The 19,540-nt window shown below is 40.9% G+C and overlaps 1 long non-coding RNA gene across 3 annotated transcripts in view; it reads left to right on the top strand.

Annotated features, from left to right (window-relative positions):
* LOC120383867 overlaps nucleotides 1–19,540 on the top strand; it is a 605,485-nt gene that overhangs the window by 250,447 nt on the left and 335,498 nt on the right. The window contains exon 1 of one of the 3 annotated variants that reach the window (XR_005588565.1): nucleotides 8,548–8,589. The exons of the other annotated variants lie outside the window; for them this stretch is intronic. This is a non-coding gene — a long non-coding RNA (uncharacterized LOC120383867). Of the gene's footprint in view, nucleotides 1–8,547; nucleotides 8,590–19,540 lie in introns of those variants that run through there. 3 annotated transcript variants of the gene reach the window in all.

Here is a 19,540-nt window from a genome sequence, read left to right as displayed (position 1 = left end):
TGTCCCTTCCAGTCCTACACTTCTTTGATTATCTTGGTCAGTGCAGCTCAGATGTGTTTCATGTGGCTGGAATGAGTGGGAAGAACGATAGAGCTGCAGTCTAGATTGGGACACTTATGCCCCACTGCAATATGAATAACAATACAACAAACTTCTATTCCAGGTCCTGATCCTGAAATCAGTGGTGGTTTTGCAAGTGTCTTCTAGAGGAACAGGAGTAGTTTCCAGAAAAAAAGTGTCACATCACATTTGATCAAAATTATTTTTAGAGCTGGCATTTGAGTTATCGTGGAAGTTCATTAATAATAATCCCAAAGATGGTAAATCAGCCATCTTTATTCAGTTCCTGCTCATTCATTCTCATCACAAGGTGGCAGTATAGCAGCTCCTATACATTAGAGCTCACTGTCCGCAATGATGCTTTTAGAGTGGGCTGGAGGATGGCAATTCTGTTTCACAACCACTTTTGATGTTTCTAAATTTGTTTGTGTTTCACCTTGGAATGAAAACCAAACCTTTCAAACGTTTTCAAAAAACCGGATTGTATCAAAACATCAGCTTTCAGATGGAAACGGTCATGTTTCGATTCAAGTCTCTCTGAATGACTGGAGAATCCATCCTTGATGTCAGACCTTACCCTTGAAAACTTCATCAAAATCAATACATTTCTGCAGAATGTTTCCACTTCAATGAAATAACACATTTGAACAACAACAACAAAATTCTCAAGTGTTCTGGCCAGCTCCAGACACAAGCTCTTGAAATGAACATTTTGCTGCATAAAAAACCTGTCTGCTCTTCTAACATGTTATTCCACTCATTACTTTAACACAGAACAGCAGTCTGCAGATGTTTTCAATACGATGTTTCTACTAGTCAGTATGGTGTGTAATAATGTTTGAACTGAAAACAACAATGAACAGAGCATGGGACTTGTCTTATTAGATCAGCTTAGATTTCTGAGTTTCTCTTAGTAGGTCGCAGGATTCTCCTGGCTGTTTCACCTCCTTTCCTTCCTAGTTCACTGCATTCATCAGTGCCTATAATCTCTGCAACTCAGGGGTTTGTGGATTACTCTTTCGCAGGAGGTTCTGTGTTCTTACATAACTTCTCCTGGGATGTTTCATTTTGTCTGCTCATGTAACCCACACACCTTCTAGGTGTGGTGTTCTGTCCCATCTAGTGGCAGCAAGACCACTTAAACACACAGATTAATGAGTCTCCTCTACAGCCATAGTTAACAGGAAGTTGGCTTTTAGGTCATGTGGTAGAGGCGCATGTACTAAGCACCAGAGGTCCCAGGTTCAATTCTGCCTGCCAACAACTAGGGTCTGTCAGTATTACACTCACTTCTTTGTTTGCCTCATCCAGCTATTTAACACTGGTTGCAGTTATGCCACCCTGAAGCATCAGAATTCCAAATGCCTGCAGGGCATTTCTTGCTCTGCAGTGTGAATGCCATTCAATAACCCTGGCAGTTGTTTCCAAAGTGACTAGTGACTGAATGCCTAATTTTTGACACCTGAAAAAGTGCTTGGTTTTCAGAAAGTGCTGAGCTCTCACTCTCTGAAAATCAAGTCACTTTAAAGTGACTCAAGTTGGGCACCCAAAGTCACTAGTTGCTCATGGTAATTGGACCCAAGACTGCATGGTTTTCATTCTGTGGTAGGTATTTTTTTCTGCCTTAGTCCCCATAGGTTTGTGTCATATTTTATTTTTGTTCCCTTTGTACTTTCCCTACAGCCACATTGAATTATTATATAAATCTACTAGCAAATTGCATATTGGGGTTTCTCTATTTTTTAATCACGTCACCTCATCTTTCGAGTATTTTGTCCGCAGGCATTTCAGTTTTGTATGAACACAAAGTATTTCCCATATGTTCCACACAGAAGCTCACTTCTATTTCCCACTTGAGCTAGGTATATGAAAGCACGTCACCCACATTTAATGATGTATGAAGGACTAACACAGCTCTGTCATGATAATGCTGCTTTTGGTTGTCTGCTTGGTAACTGACTTCTACAGGGGCATGCCATATCTTTGGGCATTAGCTTTGAGGAGGGAAATTTGGATTTAGGTCACCTGTAAATCTGCCTGCTGCAGCACTTCTGTTAACAAGATACTGAGATAGGAATAATTTCTTCCAGTGCTCACTCCTTTCAGCAACCCACAGTCAAACTATTAGTTCATGGTGTCTAGGCACTATTGTTTGAATTCCCAGTGTCCAGCAAACCTTGAACCTGGCCAAGCTAGGAGCACACCCTCAACTCCTCTTGCTTAGCACCTGGCAGAATCCAGTCAGCACATTGGAGGATTGGACCCATTCTGACACAGTGCCTGGTTTTTTTTTTCCCCTTTGAAAGCAAGCAGTGAGCTTGTACGATGGAACTTTCAAAAGCACTCGGCCCTGGTTTAAGTTTGCTCCCCACAGAAATCAGTGAGGAAACACCCCTTGAGTTGAGCAGGACCAGAGTTAGGCCATCGTTGAATTCATGTGAAAATACCATCCATCCCGTCCATCGCAATGCACAACAGACAGGGCTTGGATGTAGTAAAAACAAAAAGGATTCTCAACACAGATACTAGCGCCACCAGTCACTCCAGCTTGTAGACTAAGGACCATAGCTCATGCTGCATAGGGTCTGCTGAAGTGCTGGCCAAGAGTCAGTAATCACCGAGTGGACTATGGCCCTCACTACAATACTTGCTTGGCCCCCAGAAGGGTGGTTGGGAGATTGGACGGAAGAATCCCATAACAGCGACTTTCTGTGGCCAATGCAAGGAGCAGCACTGGCAGGCTTTGTAGACAGCAACATCTCCAGCAAAGTCATTTTTTAATCACACTTTTTGGATAATGAACATAAAGCTGTGTCAAGACGTGAGTGCACTGATTGGCATTAGCTAGGAAACCTATTATTGCTCTGAAGGATTTATTTAGTGTCAACATGGTGCAGTGTGCTGTGCAGTCCAGAACACACTTCTGGTACAGGGCCTTGCATCCATTTCACGAGCACTGAAAAGCTCAGTGGGAAAACATCAAGCTGTTTGTTTTCAGAAATCCACAGTAAAACTGCCTTCCTTCTCCACAGCTCTGCCAGGAGTTTGAATGTTTTCCCACCCAGCTCTGCCACTCACATGCAGCTACCTGTACAATGTGTACTTTGGAGCTTGTGGAGTAGAGGGAGTAATGCACTGTTGAGACTAAGGGTACGTCTACACTACCCGCCAGATCTATCAGGGAGCGATTTATCGCATCTAGTGCAGACGCGATAAATCGATCCCCGATCGCTCTGCTGTCGACTCCTGTACTTCACCACGGCGAGAGATGGAAGCAGAGTCAACTGGAGAGCGGTGGCAGTCGACTCCGCACCGTGAGGACACAAGGTAAGTTGACCTAAGATACGTTGACTTCAGCTACTGTATTCTTTAGCTGAAGTTGTGTATCTTAGGTCAATTTCCCCCTCCCCGCCCCCAGTATAGACCAGGCCTCAGAGATGCAGTCCTTCAATGAGGGGTCAACTGGGACTTCAAGCCACTCTAGCGGCATACAGGTTCTGGGGCCCGTCTGGAATGAATGAGCGCGTCATCTAAGTGAGAACCTGATCCTGTGTCCATTGAGGTCAGTGGAAAGTGGGCTTTGGATTGCATCCTTAGAACAGTCCTAACTTAGTCTTAGCTCATTCCAAAAGCTAGGAACAGCTCAAGCCCAAAGGCCCTTCCCCCTCATACCATGTGCAGTGAAGTGAGGTAGCACAGAGCCATGCTGGCATTCCCTATCTGCGGGGGAAGTGCCCAGCTGTCAAAATCCACCTGAGCAGTGCAAGGGGCTTTAGTGGACCCCCAAAATGAGCATCACATTTCTTTCTTTACTCTTGACTGCAGCATTGTGTCTTCCCACGCCTGTGCCATACTGCGGCATCTCAGCATCGAAATGAAAAGGGGGTTTTGTGTCTGTGAGTGGATTCTTTTTGGAAGAGCACGTTATAGAATATCTTAAACCTGACTCACAAGGCAAACCGCACACAAATGAGAGGCCTGTATAATTATTCATATTTACTTAAAGGACCCATGCCAGTCTCAGGTAAACTGTGAGAAATATAATATTTTGTTAAACCCCTATTAAACTATCATATATTCCTTTCCCATCATTGCTAATTACTAGGATATTTGCGTGCAAACAGAAGCTTTCTCTCTTTTTTCTCTAATTGAAATTTTATTATAGGCAAACAGAAAGGAGGAAATTAAGAGTAATATATATGCATGTACAGAGGCAATGGAGATTAGTGCCTTGCTCTAAAGGAGCGGCTTCTTCCTTTGTGAAGCTTGTGATAATGTTGCAACCCAGAGCCTGTGAATTCACCACTATGGGAGCAATTGTGAAACATGTCACCTCCCTGAGTAAATCAGAGAAGCTCTAGTTTAAACAGGAATTAATTCAGGGAAATCCTATGGCCTGTGCTATGCAGGAGGTCAGACTAGATTATCACAGTGGTCCCTTCTGGCCTTAAAATCTATAAATCATAGAATCATAGAATATCAGGGTTGGAAGGGACCTCAGGAGGTCATCTGGTCCAATCCCCTGCTCAAAGCAGGACCAATCCCCAACTAAATCATCCCAGCCAGGGCTTTCTCAAGCCTGATCTTAAAAACCTCTAAGGAAGGAGATTCCACCACCTCCCTAGATAACCCATTCCAGTGCTTCACCACCCTCCTAGTGAAAAAGTTTTTCCTAATATCCAACCTAAACCTCCCCCACTGCAATTTGAGACCATTACTCCTTGTTCTGTCATCTGATACCACTGAGAACAGCCAAGCTCCTTCCTCTTTGGAACCCCCTTTCAGGTAGTTGAAAGCAGCTATCAAATCCCCCCTCACTCTTCTCTTCTGCAGACTAAACAATCCCAGTTCCCTCAGCCTCTCCTCATAAGTCATGTGCTCCAGCCCCCTAATCATCTAAATGGAAAGAAAAGATTCGACTTACCGTGAACTGCACCTTCCCTACCTTTTTTTCCTCACTTCCAACCAAGATCATTGCCATCATATGCAGATTGCATCTGAGCTCCTTTGAACTCTTAGAAGTTCCCCTTTCACCTAGGCGCCCTCTGCTATTGCAGCTGGTGAGTGAGGCTCACAGCAGCTCTGAAGTTGCTCTTAATTATGCCAGGGGCTGCTTCCTCCCCCTAGTTGCTCCAGGGATTAGGGAAGCACAATGATGATAGCAGCCTTCAACTACCTGAAGGGGGGTTCCAAAGAGGCTGTTCTCAGTGGTGGCAGATAACAGAACAACGGGTAATGGTCTCAAGTTGCAGTGTGGGGAGGTCTAGGTTGGCTATTTGGAAACTCCATTTCACTAGAATGGGTTACCTAGGGAGGTGGTGGAATCTCCATCCTTAGAGGTTTTTAAGTCCCAGCTTGACAAAGCCCTGGCTGGAATGATTTAGTTGGTGTTGGTCCTGCTTTGAGCAGGGGGTTACACTAGATGACCTTCTGAGGTTTCTTCTAACCCTAATATTCTAGGATGGATTTATGTTACCTTAGCCCACTCTTTGGGTCCTGCGCCGAGTCAAACTTGGCCAAACCCTGTTTTGGACGTGGTGATGCTGGACTAGAAGTGTCAACATATTATTATTATGTTTAAGTGCCAGCAATGAGTGCCTCTCCTGAGAAGCTTGCATTCTGAAAGACAGGCACAAAGAAATCAGCATGCACCGTGACACTGAATGGAGGGCACTGTATTCATTTCCTCACAGCTTGTGAGCACCAGGAAAGAAATTAGTCTTTAGTAGGAAGATATGGTGAGGAAGGCAATTCTCATGGAGACCAATTGTCTGTAGTTCTCCAGCAGCATAAAGGGGAGGAAATGGTCTCTGGAAAATAACCTCAACATAAAGTGGTTTTGCACTAAGTATAGAGCTGGTGGAGTGGGGCTTTATACTGGAATCTCATTGTAGTAGGGATGCTGGGAGCAGTGAAGGGGACATGAATGGGTGAGTGGACTGTACTCTGCATGGCTGTCCATGACCACTGACAAGCTCTGTGTGGCTTGAAAGCTTGTCTCTCTCACCAACAGAAGTTGGTCCAATAAAAAATATTATCTCACCCACCTTGTCTCTCTAGTATCCTGGGACCAACACAGCTACAATACTGCACACAGCATCCTGTGTGAAAGTTACAGCAGACCTTAAAAACAACAAGGAGTCCGGTGGCACCTTAAAGACTAACAGATTTATTTGGGCATAAGCTTTCGTGGGTAAAAAACCCACTTCTTCAGATGTACCTTAAGCGGCTGTAAATTACACCAAAATGCAGTCAGACCCTGGCAACTTCTAGGATATAGGGGGGCATAACTGTAGCATAAAGCCACCTTTGCTCATCTCCATCCTGTGCCAATCAGAAAAACAGAGGAAACAAGGATCAGATCCATAATATTTGTTGCTGGATTTGTAATAAGAAGGAGCAGAAACCTTACGATAGAGGGTGTTCCCATGAGATATTCCACCCATTATTTTGTAATAGACCCAAGAGTCCAATAATTCCAATAAATTCCAGGTAAGCACCTCACCTGTTGGATGTTTATCTGAATGTGCCAACCCATCTGAGATTTACCAATCATTCTTTGGTAAAAGATAAATAGTATTTTTATTAGGGTTCTTTCTAATATAGCACAAAAATCCTTTGATGCTTGGATATGCCTGACTAGTGAATACAACTCCTGACGATGCAGTGCTCATCTCTGCAAAAATCTGTTCCACTGTATTATGTACTGCTGGGTTATGCCTAATTCAGCAGTGCTTCCTGCAGTTGGCAGGGAGTTGTTGTATACCGCACATACCACTAAAAAATTCACCTCATTGGAGTAGGTCCTGCATGTCACTGCTGAATACTGAGCAAGCAACACAAACAGAAACGCCAAGAAAATGTTGTCAAGTATCAGAGGGGTAGCCGTGTTAGTCTGGTTCTGTAGAAGCAGCAAAGAATCCTGTGGCACCTTATAGACTAACAGACGTTTTGCAGCATGAGCTTTCATGGGTAAATTCACAAAACGTCTAAGAAAATGTTAGGATTTCTGGACTTGCATGAACAGAGTTTATGCAGCTACTTTGTGATGACTGAGTGTTGTAAAGAATCAAAAAGGATATTTTTTAATTGGAAAAATGACTCCCAAGACATACAGCTTGCTTTTCTAGCTGCGAGAAGAAGCACAGCAGTGGCAGAAACACTACAGCTGCCAACTTTTTATGGAGGTTAGAACACCAAACCACCACCTTTTATTTGTGTGCCCCCTAGCAGTGGATGCCTGTTTTAATTTCAGTTTGCTTTATTGCTTGCTAGTTAGAGCAGCAGGCAGTACTAAAATTGTTATTAAATGCAATCTGTCTCTTTAATAACAGTTACAAAATTAAAATCATAAAGTTGATTCATAAACTACAGAAATACAAACTAGTTAGGGAGCTTACTTTCTAATGTACTAATCCAATAGGTTTTCTAGAAACAGAATATGTTTATTTATTTGTTTTAAATACACTAAAGAACAGAACATAAGAAGGCCATACTGGGTCAGACCAAAGGTCCATGCAGCCTAGTATCTTGTCTACCGACAGTGGCCAATGCCAGGTACCCCAAAGGGAATGAACCTAACAGGTAATGATCAAGTGATCTCTCTCCTGCCATCCATCTCCATCCTCTGACAAACAGCGGCTAGGGACACCATTCCTTACCCAGTCTGGCTAATAGCCATTAGTGGCCTTAACCTCCATGAATTTATCCAGTTCTCTTTTAAACCCGCATGTGGCCCATCAGGGTAATCTGATTGTGGGCGGCGAGACATTTTGCTGACATTGACTGCAGGTTGCCCACCACTCGCTTAAGGGCTCCAAGAAGGCTTGGGATCTCCTGGTGCTAGGCCCTGTATAGATGAGTAGTAAGAGATGGTCCTGTCCTGTCCTAAAGAATTTACAGTCTAAAGCAGCGATGCTCAGACTGAGGCATAGGAGCTGCAAGTGGCTCTTTAATGTGTCTCCTGTGCCCTTTCCAGCCCAGGATATTAAAACACTGTGTGATTTCATTATGAACCCATCAGGATGCTTTTATTAGGTTATTAACCAATTGCAGAATACTTGGTCAGATATTTTGCTGTGAGAATAGATCTATCTATTGTAAATGAAATAATGAATTCACACTGCAGTGGCTCTTTTGAGTAACATTGATTGCTCATTTGGCTCCTGAGCCACTAAAGGTCTGAGTATCACGGGTAGAAAGAAACAAGAGTGGGTGAGGATGAGCATATGGGCAGTGACAGGAAAATACACAAGAGACATGCAAAAGAAAAGTAGCCTGCATGAGGCAGGAGACAAACCCGCTAGGTCTCCATTGCTCTGTTTTGATCTTCTCCAGCCTCAGCCCCCACTGGCTGCTGGTAAAACAAGAGCTGGATGTAGTACTGAGCCTCCTCAGCTGTGACTGTAGGTTACATAGCCCTTTTGGTGGGAGGGGCTTACTATAGAAAAGACGCAGCCTCCATTTTGAAATATTTTACTTGCCCCAAGCGCACAACAGCACCTACTTCAGAAAAGCAGCCAGAAGCAGGTAAGTTATGAGTATGCTGCTATTATTCTTAATGAGGTTCAAAAGTGGAGAAATGCTGGAGTAGTTAGCACACCCTCTGTCAAGTTTGAAAACTAATCTATAAGGAAAATATTCTTTACTCTTAAGAGCCCTTTAACCCTCCTGTAGCTCAGGTTAGGGGGTGTTAATCAACATAGCAGGTGTTTAAATTCTGTAAAACAGTCTCTTGTATCTTTCTAGGCACATGTATGCTCTCTCTCATTGAGTCTTTTTAGTGCCTTCCAGCTATTGATGGATGTATCCTCACAACCCCCACAGGAGCTATGGGAGCCTTGTTATATCCATTTCACAGATGGGGAACTGAGGCACAGGGTGATTAAGTGACTTGACCAAGGGCACACACACCACTGAGTCTCAGTCCAGTGTCCTAGTCAGAAGGACTGCTTATCTACAGGAATATGAGATCCTGGGTAAGGTTTTTCAGAAACACCTAACTGACTCAGAAGCCTCAGTGCTATTTTAAAAAAATTACTTGGGCGCCTAAGGCTCATTGAAAGTCCATGGGATTTAGATTCCTAAGCCAAATAAGATGTGAGCTCCTTAGTCACTAAAGTTTCACCCAAAGCCTTTAATAACATCTCCTGGTACTACCATTTTCTAACATTTTCAACAGTTTTCTGGTTGATTTCAAGAGGCCCATGAAGGGGGAAAATTGCATTTGCTGAGCTAGTACATCAGTGTACTGAGTGGGAGTGGAGTAGGAGCTCCCTTTTGAAGACAATGAAAACATACCAAACCTCTTTACCTCCACAGCTTTCTTTGAGGTCAGAAGGGTGGAGACAGCAAAAAGCTAGTCTCGCTGAGAACAAATGGGTCTGTATTTTCCCCCTCTGTGACAGAATTATGTCTCTCTGGGCAAACATATATTGTTGGAAGCATTATCTCTGTAGTGCCCTCTGCTCTGCCAGCAAGCAATAAATCCTCTGGAGTTAAAATAGGATTCCAGTGTTGGGAGCAGGCTAACATGGAAGGCAGTGATTGTTGCTTTTAAATCCCCAGAAGGATTTGCAGCAATGGTATTTCTGCTGCTATAGTGTTTCCTCTTTTGGCTGCAGAAGAAAGTTGAACATCCTGAGAGGGACCTTTTCTGAGCCTCTGTCTACTAATATCTCTCCCCATGAGAAATTAACTGACAGGAAAGACTAGAACTTCCATAATGACTACTCAGAAACTGGTACAGCAGTTAGGCAGATTCAGTCAGTTTTTATTTTTAGTAAACACATTAATCACATCCAAAAATTAGAACAGGCATGTCAAACATCTGGCCCACATTACACTCAACTTTCACTAACCTATAAAAGTGAGTTTCTAACCCTCATGATTTCAAAGAAAACCCTCCATATGTGAGTGAGGATAACTAATGTAGTGCTGTCTTCCTGAGTCTGCAGACCGCCTGAAACCAGGGCTGAGATGTACGTGTTGCCTCACCCCCACCCCATTAGTCGCCTTGGTGTGCTGCGTCCAGAACCTCTGATGATACTTTCAATTCAACATTCACAATTTAGTTGCTGATCATTTTAAGTAGATGGAATGAGGGAAGAGTGTGGGTATGGAGCACAAGGGGGGTTGGGAATTGGGAGGGACTGCAGGGGAAGATATGGAGTTGGAAGAACAAAGGAGACAGAGGGAAGGGAAAGAAACAGAAAAGAGGGGGCACCAGGAAGAATAACAAAAGGCAGAGATAGCATTAGTCCCAAACTGCTCAGTGAAATTCTATAGTCTGAATTATGCAGCAGGTCAGACTATGTGGTCATAAGTCTCTTCTGGTCGTGAAATCGATGAACCATGTTTTCCTCCCATGTTAATACTTAATGGGTTGATAAGGTGCTGAACAAGTAATAAATATGATAATAGTTAAAAGTTTAGTCACTGCATAACTGCTATATTCTACTCTTCATCTTTGTGCTAGCTTTCCATTGGCCTCAGTGGATGCAGGGTAGTTTGTAATCCTAGTTTACACCCTGGTCCACAGATCATAATTAAAACTGCAATTGACTATCTTCACAGAAAGAGTTTGACACTCCTGAATAAGGAGGTTGAGTCCTTAAAATCCTGTTGGATCTTTCATTTAAATCAAAGACATTAAAGAATGATAAAATATAAGTTCCCTGTTCCCATTCAGGGTTTTCTTTACAGTGGTTCAAAATTCTTTATAGGTTTTATTTTATTATTTCAGTTGTTTTTCTCAAGCACATCTCCAAACTTTCAGGCAGAAATCCTACCAAAATGCACTCAACAAAGTACCTGGTTGAGATGCTGGAGATTTAACTGAATTAGTCTGGAATGTTATGGAGTATACATTGTGAAAGTTTAAATCCCAAACAGGTTTGGGATACATTAATAAAACCAAAAGAGAAGTGAATTCAAATATCTTCCACTATGAACCCTAGGCTGGGGAGAAAGACTGCGAGATAATCCTGTTAAAAGCTATTTTAAGCTTTTGTACTGCCACCCATCACCGTCGCATCTCCTGTGTGAAAGCAATGGCAGCTATTGTAGTATTGACTCGTAGCAATTATTGTACCGAGTGAGGTTTTTCTGTCAGTATTGAGAGGTCAGCAGCTGCATATCATCACCACTGACCCCTGACTCTTGTTAATACAATCCCAAAGCAATCTATCAAAACAACATAAACAACTCCCTGCCCTAACATAACACATTCTGAACCACTGCCATCTTGTAACAATTTGGAGAGAAAACATTTCCCATTTAGGATACATGAAATTGTGGGTTAAGTAGCCTCGAGAAAAACAGAATCTCTAACCCCAGGGCCCAAACAAAACAATGAAAAAACAGATCAGTTACTAAGCACAACATCACAACAGCTGAAACGCAGAACAAGAGAGAACAACCTGTGTACTACTCTTAAAAACACATAGGAAAAACGAAAATGAGCAATTTCTGTAAAAATACAGGGTGTTGTTCTCCACTCTTTGACAACATATTTCTTGCATTGGTGCAACTCCATTACTTCCAGCGGGGCTTCACTGTGTAAAACTGAGGTAACAGAATGGGGAAACAGGCTCACTGTTTTGGGGTGAAACGTTTAACATTTTATCTTCCAAACTTAATTATTGGGCTGAAAATGGTTTGTTTTCATACCCTCCAGCTAGAAATTTCTCTTTCTAAATCTGTCAGCAAGTATGCAATAGGGGCCTTTCATCTGGAGCAGGAACTAACTAAGGGTTTTGGCTGCCACTAATTGAAATCCTCTTTATTATCTGAGCCTTTCCAGCTGGTAAGTGGGGGGAGAGGCGGAGTAGGTTTAAATGGTGGGGGGTGGGAAGGAAGCATATTTTCAATACAGGAAGTGATAAAATTATGGATAATAAATAGTGTGATCTTGAGTCCATAAAATAATGTGGAGTGAGCTACATGTGGGAAAATGGGCTATGGCAGGTGCTGCATAAGAAAAGCTTAGGAGTAGACGATTGCTTAACAGAGGAAAATAAGCTAGCATGTGTTTGCTGATCGCTCGCTGAGGCCTGGTCTACACTGGAGGTGGGGAGGGGGGATCGATCTAATTTATGCAATTTCCGCTACATGAATAACGTAGCAGAAGTCAACATACTTAGACCTACTCACCATGGTGTCTTCACTGCGGTGAGTCAACTGCTGCCGCTCCCCCGTTGACTCTGCCTGCGCCTATCGTGGCTGTGGAGTACAGGAGTGGACGGGAGAGCGCTTGGGGGGTCGATTTATCGCGTCTAGCCTAGATGTGATAAATCGACCCCCCTGGATTGATCCGGCGGGTTTTGTAGACATACCCTGAGGGCTGGATTCTGCTTCCCTTACGCATGATAATTAGTATCTTACTCCACAAGCCGTGTCATGGAAATGAATAAGGCAATAATCATGCTTTCTATTTAGGACATTTTTAATCATGTGTTTGACTACTTCCATTTAAAAGGTAAACAGAGACATTCCACTTTAATTCGTTCCATTACCTTGCAATGTCCAGGTTAGCTTGTTAATGGTTTGTTTCTTCTATCAAAGATAAAACTATGTTCCATCACAGAAGAAACTTACAAATGGCATTTTAGTTGCTTTTATATTTTATGCAATAGCCTAAGTAGTCAAGGACATTATGTTACCTTTAAACAATCCTCCTTGTTTGTAATGTATATTTTAAAGGACACATGAGATTGTAGTGTCCTAGACAGCAGAAAAAGAGACAAAACTATGTTGTAATATGTGTAAAGTAGAGCTGGTCAAAAATGGTAATTTTTATTGGAAGTTTAGAAAAGGGGGGAAACATTTTTATTTTCAATATTCTGTGACAACATTTTGTTTCTTTAACAAACTAATTCTTTTTTTTTTGGTTTTCAAAAAACATTTTCAGTGCTCAGAAACCTTAAAACTGAACTGAAAAATAACTTTTCATTGGTAAAATTGGAAAATTTTAGCCAATTCTTTTTTAATCAAAATGCAATGATATACATAGCAGCTGTAATGTGAAGGGGTCTCTTTATTGAGGCTGCTAAGACCCAGATAAAACCCTTTAATTGTTGCTAATTTTCTATTTCTCAGGCAAACTAAACAAAGCTAGTTCTGCTTATTGTTGCCATGCAGAATCTCCCTAAATCCTGTCCTGGACTAGGCATCATGGAAGAGACAGATGATTAAACTGTAGAGATTTGCTGTGATGATTTACTTAACTCTATGCCAAAATTTTCAAAAGTGATTTGGAGTGCCTCCATTTTTGATGCCCAACTTGCGGCACCTTAGAGAGGATTGATTTTCAATGGGTGGATGCTCAGGCCTTTTTGACTGTCTGGTCCTTTTGATGAGTCTCAAGTTGGTCTCTCAAAATAATTAGTCAGTTTTGGAAATTTTAGCTGCAGTAGAGCATTGGACTGGGACTCAGGAGATTTGGGTTCTATTCCCGGCTCTGCAGTGGGCCTCTTGGGTGACCTTGGGCAAGTCACTTTCTGTGCTTCAGTTTCCCCATGTATAAAATGGGAATAATGATATTGATATTGAATGAGATGAGATTCTGAGCACTGGCTTTGTAGAGGAACAGAATTGATTGATTGATAAACTAAGAATTAATTAGTGAGGATTTCAACATTAATTGAGAACAAAACAACTCAGGCAACAGATCCCAAGAGATAGATGACCAAGAGAAGGTGAACTTGTAAACAAAAAGATAAAAAGTGTTTTAAACCTTAATTTAAATCAAATATATTAAAAAATGCTTTAAAGTTAACTCTGGCAAATATTTAAAAATAAGTCTGGGGTGAGTAAAAGCAATTACAGGGGCAGACCAGTAAGACAGAAACCGGGCAAAAAAGTTAAAAACATATAAAAAAAAATAAAAAAGTCAAAACAATAAAAAAGTAAATAAAAAAAGCAAAACTCTGTCTGGTTTCTGTAAATTGAAGTTCTTTCAATAATCTGTGTGGGAGTTCTATGGGGGTCAACAAACATGTGGACAAGGGGGATCCGGTGACAACATAGTGTAGATAGATTTCCAAATTTCTTTTGACAAAAAGTCAAAAACAAAAAAAAAAAATTAACATGGATAAAGGAATTAAAAGGTCATGGATAAGAGAACTGGTTAAAAGGACAGGGAACAAAGAGAAGAGATGGTAAATAAATGGGAATAAGGGGTGGTAGTGGGGGTGGTTCCTATTCAATTCCTTCTACAAATCCTATATTCAATATATTTAAATGAGTAAATAAAAAGAATGGAAAAGGTAAACTTGCAAAGTTTGCAGATGACAAAGAGACTAGCAGAGAGAGAAAAGAAAGCCAACAAAAAACAAAAAAAAAAAAAAAAAAAAAAAAAAAAAAAAATAAAAAATAAAAAAAAAAAAATAAAATATAACAAAAAATAAAATAAAAAACAAAAATAAAAAAAAAAAAAAAAAAAAAAAATTAAAAAAAATTAAATGTAAAAACAAGATAAGGGCTGAGAAAGTGGAAGAGTCGGAAAGGAGAAAGGATAGTTCTCTGAGTCTGTGTGCAGTGTGCAGTCAAAAAAAAAAATGCAGAAAAAAAAAAAAGAGAATAGGACTGAGAATATAAGATAGAGAATATAGAATATATATATATAAATCCAATATCCAATAATATACTCGAATACTGTCTACACTACTGGTCTAAGATGTAAAAAAAATAAAAAAAAAAAAAAAAAGTTCAGAAAAAAAAAAAAAAAAAAGAGGGGGAAGAGAGAGAGGAGGAGGAAAGAGAGGAAGAGCTAGAAGAGAAGAGTTTGGAAAAAGAGGAGGAAGAGGGGGGGGAGATGAGGAGGGTATATAAAATAATGATGTTGAAAAAGAATGAGGGGAAAGGAAAGTTATTTACTTTATAAATTATTACATACCCATAGGTCACCAAAAAAAAAAAAAATAATTAAAAGGTTTTAAAAAATAAAAAAAAAAAATCTTTCATGTTCTTCTTGCAGTCAACTGGTGGAACCTCTTTGGAGAGGAGAGGAGGGAGTTGCTTAGGCTAAGGTTTATAAATGGATAAATTGGGAATGGATGCTAAGTAAATAAATAAATAATAGCCAGGATGAGAGGTATGAATGGTGTCCTAGCCTCTCGTAGTCAGAGGGATGAGGATGATGATGGGAGAGAGATCAGAGATCATTTTGCTGTTGGGTGTTACCTCCTCAGGGGCACCTGGCATTGGCCACTGTCGGTAGACAGATACTGGGCTAGATGGACCTTTGGTCTGACCCGGTACGGCCTTTCTTATGTTCTTATGTTCTTATCTCTGTGTAAAACATTTTGAGGTCTGCTATATAAGAGCTAGGTATCAAGATATATAAAATCTATCCATGGCTGATGATGAAATAGCTAGTTCACGTCTACCCTCCTCATTGTAGGGTAGTATTGAGCCCATTGATATGCTTGAGTTCTGGGTTTGAATAGTTCTATAGGATTCATGGGAATGGCAGCTTTGCTTTTTAAGCTGGAGAAAAGACAGAACTTCCTTTTTCCTTGAAAAATGTGCTAGCATGGAGTTGATCACGGAAACTATTATAGAGTTGGGGTTCGTTAATTCTGAAGGGAGTAATGCAGTTTTTGAAAGTGACTGGTACCCCCATATGATCGTTTTCCCATAATACACAAAATGCAACCACCTGGTGCTTGTGTGGCATGGTTCTGGATGAAGACTGCAGGCGCTTCCATAGCTCTGATCTATAAACATGTATGTTTTTGTTCCTTGAAGATAGAATTCTGCTTTCTTCAAGACTATCAGCCAATAATGTCCTTTAATTAAGAAATCAGTTTAATCTTAGATTAAATAAAAAGTAGTATGCATGTATAGGTATTTTATAGGCATTTAATTAACTTTCTGTACTATGTTTCTATACTATGATAGCTACTTAAAAGAAGAGAGAGAACAGAAAATTAGTTCAATATTAAATGGCTGAAAATAGAGCCCATGGGAAAATTTCTTTAAATCATGCTATGGTGAAACTCTCAAAAGCACCACAGTGACTTAGGAGCCAAAGTTCCATTTTCAGAATTGTCCATGTACTTAGGAACCTAAGTTTCACTGGAAGTCAATGATATTTAGGGTCCTAATTCCCGAGACACTTCTGAAGATGCAATCTAAGAGCCTAGGTCACTTAGATGCTTTTGGAAACGTTACTCCTAGACATTAAGTTAAAGACTCTATTGAAAATTACTTTGTCTATACAACAGCAGAAAGCTTTCTGACAGCCTGTCGGAGGTGCATCATCTTTTAGAGTGGCATTTTCTCAGGAGCCTTGTCTACGTTCGTTTGCCCTGAACTCCTTGTCAGCAAAGGGAGCATGTGTACCCGTGTTGAGTGGCTGAAGTCCTTGTTTAGTTAGCCTGTGTCAAGGAGACTTGCTGCAACCCCTGAGACTGTTCGGGGATTGTGAGATATTCTTTTGATCTGAAGGTGTTGTAACTTACAAAATATGTTGATTTCCCTAGTGTCGTGTCAACATGCACATTAGTTTTTGTTCTATTCACCTGCCTATTTGAAGTTTAGAAAATACACAGCATGCTAATTTCCTCCTTTTCCTATTATAAAATGTGTATTGCCTTTCCGTAAATGTCTTTGATTTAAATCTTTTTTTCCTGACGCTGTTACTGATTTAACACCCACTCATTTCAGGAGGTCCAGGACTGCAGGACAGGAACTTGCAATACCAGATCAGACCAGTGGATCCATCTAGCCTATTATCCAGTCACTGATGGTGGCTAGCTAACATCAGATCCTTTTGAGAAAAGTGAAAGAAACTCTGCAGGAGACAGTTATGGGATAACCTATCCCCCAGGAAAAAAGTTCCTGATAATCACCCATAGTTAGTGATTGACTTAAATCCCTGAAGCATGAGAGTTTATATCCCTTCCAAAATATTTCTTTATTTTTTGTATTTACGACAGTAAACTCTAGACACTTCTATTATCCATATAAATGTCTAATCCTTTTTTGAATTCTGTCTAGTTTTTGGCCTAAATGATATATTGTGGCAATGAGTAGTACTACAGGCTAATTTGGGGTTGTGTGAAAGTGTTTTCTTATCAGTTTTGAATATGCCATATTTCAGCGACCTTGAGTTTTTGTATTGTAAGGTGAATATAAGATCCTGATCTGCAGTCTCTATACCATTCATTATTTTGTACGAGCATACCTTTATTATTTCCTCTGTTGGTTGTCTCCTCTCTAAAGTAAACAATCCTAGTCTTTCAAATCTCTCTTCATATGAGTTTCAAATTCCCTGCAATTTCAACTGGGTAGGGTAATCTTGATTCTTTTCTCAGAGCATTGCTGCTTGCTGCTTCTGCTGTCTACTCCAGACATGGCTGTACTATGGCTCAAAACTCTAGACTTAAGTCAGATCTACACTTACAACACTGCAGCGGCACTGAAGATGCTACTATACCAACGGCAGAGCTTCTCTCCTCAGCATAGTTAATCCACCTCCGCGAGAGGCACTAGCTATGTTGAAGGGAGAAGCTCTCCCATTGGCGTAGTGCTGCCTATGCCAGGGGTTAGGTTGGTATAACTGTTACTCAGGGAGTGTGGATTTTTCATGCACCTGAGAGATGTAGTTAAACCGATGTATGTTTGTAGTGTAGACTTGGCCTTATGTTCATGAATCTTCTGATGAACCAGAGCTCAGTTTCACGTCAGGCTGGTCCAATTTTGGGAAAAAACCACTGCATAGTTTTCATCCCTAAAGCTGACAGCAAGGCCAAGTTTCACTTTGAGTTTTGGGGTTTGCGTGAATCCATACATCAGAGCCATACTGAAGAGGGATGTGAACCTGTTGGAATGAAAACAAACAAACAAAATGATCTGTACAAATCCCTGCAAGCCAAAACTGCAACATCTTGCAGAGTTCCAGTGTAGTCACTAGTCGAGCTGCTCAGGAATTTTTTGGTCAGAAAATGCCAATTTGTCCAACTTTTCGTGGAAAGGTCTCAGTTGCAACACCGTTTCTCTCGTCCAGAATGGAATTTCTGGTGAGAAAGACAGTGCACCACCAGCCAATAGCCCAGGTTATTAGGGGACACACCCGGAGTGTGAGAGACTCAGGTTCCATTTCCTGATCCAAATCTGGGCTAGTGGGATGGAGTGTTCTCTCTCTCTCCCTCTCTCTCTCTCTCTCTCTCTCTCTCTCTCAGATGCTGTGCTGGACCTGAAAAATTAAATTACATTTTTCAATGGAACAAATTTAAAAAAAAAATGCAACCAACTGTAACTCTTCTGCTCTCTTAGGGCTTGTCTTCACTGCAACAGGTAGCTCAAATGAGTACAATTGAGGTGCGGCACTGGAGCTAGCCTAGCTGGAGTGAGACAAGATTGGAGTTACGCAGAGTGATTTCATTAGCAGCACAGACAGATTGAATTAGCTGATGAGTTGTTGTATCTAGAGTGGCTGCATCCCTACTATATTACTAGCTCTAGCATGAGGATTACTCCAGCTACCTCCAGCTTAAAGCATCACTTAACTCAAGCCCCAGAGGTTTTGTTTTTGGACAGGAATCAAGTTAGAGGTAACATTCGAGTTATAACTTGAGCCCACTGAGCTGTGAAGACAGACCTTAGACTTCACTGTCTCGGGATGTGAGATGATTTAGGCTGAGAACTCTGCTAGATACTGTCAGACCATTATATTGTCCCTGGCAATAAAAATAATAATGAAGTATTATTCTTTGTTTAGCACTAGCAGTGTGCTCAGTGCTGAAAAATATACAAAAATGACAGCCCTGGTACCAGAGAGTCTATAATCTAATACAGTCTGGATTTTTTAAAATACTCTAATTTATTGTAGATTATTTTGTAATATCTGAGTTCATTGCATAGGATTTGGAAACACTTATGTTTTCTTCACAATTGCCAAAGAAACTTGAACATAAAACAGATGGTCACTGAGAGAGGTTCCTGTTCTAACAGGAGGAGCTCCTGTTTCAGTGAAATATCTTTTCATTGCCTCTTTACTGTTCTTGTCCATTGGCACTGACAGCTGGAATTGATATCTTACCTGCCTGCCTTGGATTCAGATTCTGCGTCTGGTACAAGAATGATTTGGCCATCCACTTAGGAAGTGGAGAAACAAAGCAGCCAGTGCAGCTGCGTGTGACTTTATTGCTTTGGGTCTGCAGGACTCATCCCACATATGCAAGTTAACTTGACAGGTGTATTTCTCAAGGGAAAACTAAAGTTAACAGCAAAGGATTTAGATTTTTGTTTTAACCCAACATGAGCTTTCTTGATATTGGTTGTGGGGAACTCCTTCTGTGATTTCCTCTGGGTGAATTTATAATCAGATGAGTGTTTAGTTTTAGATTATGCTTAAAAAGCAATCTGTCATGGGAGCAAATATCTACTCTAAACATTTTGGTCCTTTAGCTTAAAAAGGTGGAAAGGGGAGATGTTTATTTTTTGTTATCTCCCCAACAAAAGAGTTGCCTGA

Source organism: Mauremys reevesii, linkage group 1 (genome assembly GCF_016161935.1).
Source record: "Mauremys reevesii isolate NIE-2019 linkage group 1, ASM1616193v1, whole genome shotgun sequence".
Taxonomy (NCBI): Eukaryota; Metazoa; Chordata; order Testudines; family Geoemydidae; genus Mauremys; species Mauremys reevesii.
Note: the sequence above shows the minus strand (reverse complement) of the source record. Positions and strands in the feature narration are given on the sequence as shown.